The sequence below is a fragment of the Elephantulus edwardii genome, unplaced genomic scaffold, assembly GCF_000299155.1.
Source record: "Elephantulus edwardii isolate Elephantulus edwardi_28Jun2011 unplaced genomic scaffold, EleEdw1.0 scaffold00035, whole genome shotgun sequence".
NCBI classification, from domain to species: Eukaryota; Metazoa; Chordata; class Mammalia; order Macroscelidea; family Macroscelididae; genus Elephantulus; species Elephantulus edwardii.
This window is the reverse complement of record NW_006399785.1, coordinates 13,766,016-13,773,890: the sequence shown is the minus strand read 5'-3', so window position 1 is coordinate 13,773,890 and position 7,875 is coordinate 13,766,016.

Sequence of the window (7,875 nt, the reverse complement as noted above, 5' to 3'; positions counted from 1 at the left end):
GAGAGAGAGAGAGAGAGAGAGAGAGAGAGGCTTCCCTTCCACAGGTCACACTTGCACCTGGAGTAATAAAATAAACAGCAGTAGCAAGCACTTCTGCCTGGCCCACCGTGTAGCAGGTTCTATCTACTCTGAGTGCTTTTATGCAACACTCTAGTTCTCCCCTCTTATAACAACTTAGCCAGCAGGACATCAGTGCATAGAAGGATGCAGCTATATGGTCTGGATACCTTGTTAGTCAAGGTACAAACAAGACAGATCAGAAATCAGGCCAGGTCGCTCCAGAGAACCTCACCTGAACCACTCTGTGAAACTACCTTTCCACTTCCCATCTGTCCATCGGTGACCTAGGTGTAGCCATGACGTCAGAAGCTAGGTCTCTGGCTTTTCAAATACCAGCAGGGTCAACTATGGTGGTGGGGTTTCAGTGGAGCTTTCAGATTAAGACAGACTAAGATCGTTCAGCGGTCTAATTCTGAAAACGAGCCACAAAACCCCAATGGATTTCAAGAGAACAACGTCTGTTCTCTGGTGGTGGTGTGGCTGAGGCATTCACTTGCTAAGCAAAAGGCAGCAATTCCAATCCACTGATGTATCAGCAGCTGAGAGCTTAAAGACTGCTCCACAAAGACCTCTCATTTTTAGAGCTGGCCTAATTCCAAGGCCTGTGACCTTTCTTTATGGAAAAAAAAAAAAAGAGAGAGGGGATAGTTTGCTGACATAAGTATCTGTATCCTTTTATCTACTCTGCTCTCCACGGTGAGCAAAATCAACTGTGAACTGGAATCAACTCTAGAGCAGAGTCTGGTTTTTATTTGGGGATATAATGCTGGAAGAGAAGTCTCATTTGTTGGAAGACACTCAAAGTATACGTTAGCCACAAACATGAACTATCAACACTATCATTGCCACGAAGTCAGAACTGACTCATAGCTGCCCCTTCCGTGGGATTCTTGCACGGAGAATGTTGGCCATCTTTCTCCAAAGGTGGTTTTGAATCATCTTCACTATAATTGCTATGAAAGTTTCCCTCTGTTGTACGTATGATTGCAGGACTCAACAATCCTACCTGTGCCCTTGGATTACCTCTCTGTACCTTCACTTGATAGTTGGGTAAGAGATTGAGATTGTTAACAGATTGAGTTTGCTTGGCTCCACAATCAACACTCTTGGTATCAGCAGCCAGGAAATGAAGAGACAAATTGCATTGGGAAAGTCTGCTGTCAGAGACCTCGTCACTGTACTGAAGAGCAATGATGTCAGTCTAGAGATTAAGGTACACCTAATCCAGGTCATTGTCTTTGCAATTACTTGCTATGCATCAGAGACCTGGATAATGACTAGGGATGATAGAAGGCAAATTGATGCCTTTGAGCTGTGGTGCTGGAGAAGAGTGTTGAATATTTCACGAACTGCGAGAACATACAAGTTAGTCCTGGAGAGGGTGACGCCAGGTTGCTCCATGGAAGCAAGGATTCTGAAGCTTTGTCTGACATACTGTGGACACGTAGCAAGGAGATACCAATCATGCTAGGGAGGGTAGAGGGACAATGCAAGGGAGAAGACCCTCAATGAGATGGATTGATTCAGTGATTGAAGTAATGGGGGTGGATGTGTCAGAGACAATAAGATTGGCACATAATAGAGCAGGGTTTAGGGTTATTGTACATAGGGTCACTATGAGTCACAGGTGACTCCATGGCACATAGCAATGACAACCTTAACTGGCTATTTGTGCCAAGAATCTCCTCCCCTTTGTTCCAGAACAAGTTCTATTATACTGATAATAGCTACCCTTGTTTACCTATTACAACTATTTATCATGAAGGAGAAAGATCCCATGTGTTAGAATTAGAGCTCTGTTTGAAGTAGGAAAGCCTGATGGAGCAGTGGTTCCTAACATACAGCTGGGAGCTGAAAGACCTGCTCTGTGGAAGGAAGGCAAATGCACAGACCCTCTTCTGTAACTATTACAGCCTGGGACACATTATGGGGCATTTCAACTCTATGTTGTTGTTAATGTGCCGTCAAGTCGCTTGAGACTCATAGCGACCCTATGCACAACAGCCATAAACCTTGCTCTATCTTGTGCCAATCGCACTGCTCCTGACACACCCATCCTGATTACCCCAGTCACTGAATCATCCACCTCATAGAGGGTCTTCCCCTCTTGTGCCGTCCCTCCACCCTCCCAAGCATGATGTCCCTCTCCAAGGACCGGTCCCTCCTTACAACATGTCCAAAGTAAGTCAGACGAAGCCCCAGAATCCTTGCCTCCAAGGAGCAGCCTGGTGTAACCCTATGCAGGATGAATCTGTTTGTTTTCCTAGCAGTCCATGGTACATTCAATACTCTTCTCCAGCACCACAGCTCAAAGACATCAATTCTTCTTCTATCCTTCGTAGTCATTGTCCTGATGCATAACAAGTGATTGCAAAGACCATAGCCTGTATCAGATGCACCTTATTCTCAAGAGTGACACCATCGCTTTTCAGTACCCTGCAAAAGGTCCCTAACAGCAGACTTTCCCATCGCAATACATCTTTTAATTTCCTGGCTACTGGTGCTAAGAGTGTTTACTGTGGAGCCAAGCAAACTAAAGCTGTGAACAATCTCTATCTCTTCACCATCCATACGGATGCTGCCAATTGGTCCAGTAGTGAGAATCTTTGTCTTTTTGACATTGAGCCTCAACCCATATTAGAGGCTGCAGTCCTTGACCCTCTGCAGCAAGTGCATGAGGTCCTCCTCAGTTTCAGCCAGCAAGGTTGTGTCATCTGCATAACACAGATTGTTAATAGATCTTCGCCCAATCGTGATGTCACACTTCTCCTCATAGAGCCCAGCCTCTCGGATAATCTGCTCTGCATACAGGTCGTAGGGTTCCCATTAGTTAGACTCAACTCCAGAGCAGGGGATTTTGCTGTTGCTTTGGTTTTATTTGTTCATTTGTTCGTGTTTAAATTTATTTAAAGGCCTTCTGTGTGACCTGGAATTGACGGTCTACTTTTTCTCCTTCTTTCCATTGGAATACAAAGATTACAATCCTTCCACCTGGTCTCTGGCTCAGGAAAACCACACATAGAGACATGCATTCAGTTACTCATGCTGTCAGTAAATGGTGCCATGGAAGATGTAGTGGTGAGTGACACAGCTTCGATCCAGGGGACATGGGTGGAGACATTGAGGCACACTCTGAGGACTTTTCTCCTCTCTTCAATCAAGAAATAAAGCTCATCCACCCTCCCAAGTTGCACCTTCTGGGGGACAGATCCAGAAAGGAAGACTACCCATGATATGGACTGACACAGAGCCTGCAGTAATGGGCTCAAGTATGTCGGTTGTTACTGTGTTGTTGTTGTATACCATTGAGTCAGAACCGACCCATGGCTGACCCTCCAGTGCGTTTTCAGAGGCATTTAATCATATGGGAAGAGATTGCTCATTCTTCTCCCTCAGAGCAGCTGGTGGTCTCGAACTGCATGCCTTCAGGATTGCAGCACTGCTTCTTTCCTCTAAGCAACCCGAGCTTCCAAGTATATTAGAGTGTATAAGGATGGCACAGGATAGGACAGGGTTCGGCTCTGTCATTCATAGGGTCACTATGAGTTATAATAGACTCCATGGCACCCAACAATAACAACATCAACTTCCTCTTCAGAAAGAGAGGATTTGGAGTAAGCCGTTTTGCCCTTATGACTACCTTGCAGTAGATCCTCCTCTTGACCCCAACACCATCCCCAATGCCTCTTAAAAAATAAGTTAAAACACCCATCACTCAGTTGACTCCAACTTCTCGCAGCCCCACTTGGGTCAGAGCAGAGCCATGGGATTTTCAGTGGTTGGGATTTTTGGAAGTAGCTTGCCAATTATTTCTTCTGAAAGTGCCTCTGGGTGAACTTCAACTTGAACCTCTCAGCTAGCCGCCAAGTGCTTTGACCATTTGGGCCACACGAGGGCGCCCCCAGTGACCCGAGGAGACTACAGATGAGGAACGTAAGGTGACATTAGTGAATGATTAGACAAGTCTCCCAACTTGAAACAACCGTTGGTAAAAGGGTTGGAGTTTGAACTCAATTCTCTGACTCCAGAGCCTGTGAACTGATGAGAAAGGGAAAACAGTTCAAAGCTGTTCGGTGCTGTACATACAAAAGAAATTAGTGTTATTATAATGTTATTGTTTAGTCTTCTGGCATGAGCAAATCAGAACTCTGCCCAGACGTGAGAGTGGCAAAACTCAATCTCACGTGCTTTGGATACGTTTTCAAGAAGGGCCAAACCATGAAAAGGGCCTTAAGCTTGGTAAAGATGTTGTTGTTGCCATGTACCATCAAGTTGTCTGCCACCTCACAGCCACCCTGTGTACAGCTGCTCTGAAGCCTGCCTTGTTCTGAGCCAGTCTCACTACTTCTGTCCCCCCCCCACACACACACACTGATCCAGTGACTTTATCAGTCCATCTCATCCTGAGTCTTCCTCTCCTGAACTGTCCCTCCACCGTCCTGAGCTTGGTGTCCTTTTCCAAGGACTGGTCCCTCCTGGCCACGGGCCCAAAATATGTGAGACGGAGCTTTAAAATCCTAGCCTCCAAGGAGAAACTAGGTTTCACCCTCTACAAGGTAGACCTATTTGTTTTCTTGACAGTCCATAGTATGTGCAAGACTCTTCTCCAACATCACAACTCAAAGGCATCGATTCATCTTCTTTCCGTTTTAATCATTGTCTAGCTCTCTGATGCATAGCAAGCAATTGTGAAGACTATGGCCAGGATGAGACATACCTTAGGCTCTAGACTGACATTCTTGCTTCTCACTAAAGGGTCAGCTAAAACCGAAAGACATTTCATAAAATGGATTGACATCGCTTTAACAACAGGTACAAATGCAGCAAAGATTCTGAGGATGGGGCAGGGCTAGGTTTTGTTTCCTTTTTGATATGTTGTATTATACATCGGATTTCAGTGAGTCAGAACTTGATGGCACCTAGCAAGAAGAGTAGGTAGATTCATCATTATTATTACTGTTTTGGCCAGATGGAAATGCCAGCATCAGATATGTACAAACTCATTGAGTCAGTCAGTGGTCACTTGTTCAATTTACTTGATCTCTGGGATCTTCCACCCTCTTTTCCTAGTTCTACAAGTACTAGTGCCAATTGCTGTCCAGTCCTACTCCTGCTGGCTCCGTGCAGGTCCAAGTAGAACTGCGCTCCATTGGATTTCTTTTTTTTTTCCAATTATTAATTTCAATGAAAATTTACAGAGACTTTGGACTTCCATTCGATCATTGTTGCACTTTTCTCCCCTCCCAACCCCCTCTCCCCAGTATACTCCCCTCTTGGAAAAGTAAAAGAAAAATTCTTTCGTTGTTTTACAATCCCTCCCTCCAGGTCCACTCCACTATACAGCCTTCGCTCTGGACTCTTGTCATGACAAAAATACCTAATAACATATACCTCTTAAACAGTTTTCTCCCTTATCTGTTTCAATGCAGTATATATTATTGAACCCATCTTTCTCAGTCTCCCTCCAACTCCGAGGTTAGTCCTATTTTACAACAGTGGCACCATGCAGTATTTGTCCTTTTGTGACTGCGATACTTCACTCAGCATAATGTCCTCTAGAGTCACCCATTTTGAATAATATTGCATGAGTTCCTTGTTTTTCAATGCAGTGTAGTATTCCATTATGTGCATATACCACAGCTTCTCTATCCATTCTTTGTTGATGGGCACTTAGGTTGTTTCCAACTCTTTGCTATTGTGAACAAAGCCACAATAAACATGGGTGTGCAAACCATAGGATTTCTAATGACAGAATAATCAAATCTTTCTTCTGAAGTACTTCTAGGTCAACTGGACCTTTCAATACTTCAGTTAGTATCTTAGTGTGTTCACCATTTATGCTCCTTAGGGACTCCCTCTGTATCCCTAGACCTTTAATTGATTCCTGGACCTGGTTAAGATAATCACTGTGTGTGCACCTGTAGAGCCTTGAGACTCCTGCAATCTGGCCCCAGGGAGAAGTGCTAAGATGTCCTGTAAGTCCACTGCACCAGAGCTGACATCCTGCTCTCATAACCAGTACTGTGCTCTTAGGCAAGATATCCATCAGTAAGCTCCTGCTTCCTAATTTCTGAAATAAAGATCATTAAGTTGAGACACAGGGTTGCTTTGAATTTTAAATTAATATGACACTAAGGCATTTGATCCCAAAAGGAATACTGGCAATACAATTGGTAAGAACTTGCTTGTAATTGAAAGATTGGCAGCTCAAATCCACCAGCTGCTCCCTAAGAGAAGACCTGACCCTTAAATGATTTCAGCCCTTAAGTAATTTCAGCCCTTAAATGATTTCAGCCCTTAAGTAATTTCAGCCCTCTGGAAGAGTTCTGTGCTGTCTGGTGTGAGTCAGAATCTTCCCATGTGGACACTACGATGCACCCAACTTCTAGACTACGTTCAGCTCTTTCAGTTCATTGCACTAGATTCCTATGATCTGATCCAACTGAGGAAGGGACAAGTTAAGAGAACACTGGAATAATGAAGCACAAACAGAATGAGATTTGTGACTTCCTAAGGCAAGTCACATTTAGCAACAATGAAGGTATGAGGAAGCACAGGGGCTGTGGAGCCTTAAGTGTGAGGAGCTGGCTTCCTCTTTTTCCCGCCAGGCCCCAGGATGTGGGCTAGCAGATGGGGCCAGTGAGGCGCTCATCTCACAAGAACCCCATGTGTTCATCTCTCCCCACCTCTGCACTCAGTGACGTCAGGCTGGGGGCTGGAATCAGCTGGGGTACATACAAGTACTCACACGGGGAACATCAGCAAACACTATTCAGGTCCCCTTGCTAAACACTTCCCAGCCCACTGCTGCCAAAGTGAGTCATTTAATGTCTGTGGATAGAAGAAGAGCTGAGACTTCTGGGTTTAAGGAGATTAGAGTGGGTAGAACTGTGGAGAACACTTCCTGTGCCGAGTGAGAAAAATCAGTTCAGTGCTCCAAGAAACTGTGCAAATGGATGCCAATGTGCTGGTCCTGCACACAGGCCTCAGGGCACAGCGCTTGGAGCACACAAGACTCAGGTAAAGATCGAAGAAGACAGGATGGGGGGGGGGGTGTTCTTTATAAACATGGGAAGATTGTGTTGGGATCTTTTGGTTTTGTTTTCTGGCAAAGACTCATTCACCTTGAAAAGTGCAAGAGGCCTAGAACATGCACATAATGGGTGTTCCATTAGGATAGATGACATAAATATAGATACAGATATAGATAGATAGATGATAGATAGATAGATAATAGATAGATAGATAAAGATATGTAGATATAGATATATATATATATTAACTTACAGTATAACATCCCAATGATTATAGTGAGTATATTTAATAAAATGTCACGTATTCTCATTATTCATGGTAGTTATGTTCCAAACAGACAGGCCTTTGAGATTTTGTGAGTTTGGACCCAAGACACTATACAACAAAGCAGAAAGGGCAATAAAGAGAGTCACATACAATTTTGGTTTCACAGTGTGTATGGAAGTTATGCTTACATAAATATAGAGTATTAAGTGCCTTTGCATACCAAATAAATCACAAGTAGACATTCTTCTGGCATTCTCTGCTTTCAAACATGATCCATCTGACATCAGCAAAGATTTCTCTGGTGCCACAGCCTCTTCTAAATCCAGCCAGAACTACTAGAAGTTCTCTGTCAATGCACTATTTTAAAAAATTGTTCATTATCTTCAGTATTATTTTTCTTCAGATTTATTCTGAAGAGGATTAAACCAGGCTGCTCCTTGGAGGCAAGGATTCTGAGGCTTCGTCTGACTTACTTTGGACATGTGAGGAGGGACCAGTCCTTGGAGAGGGACA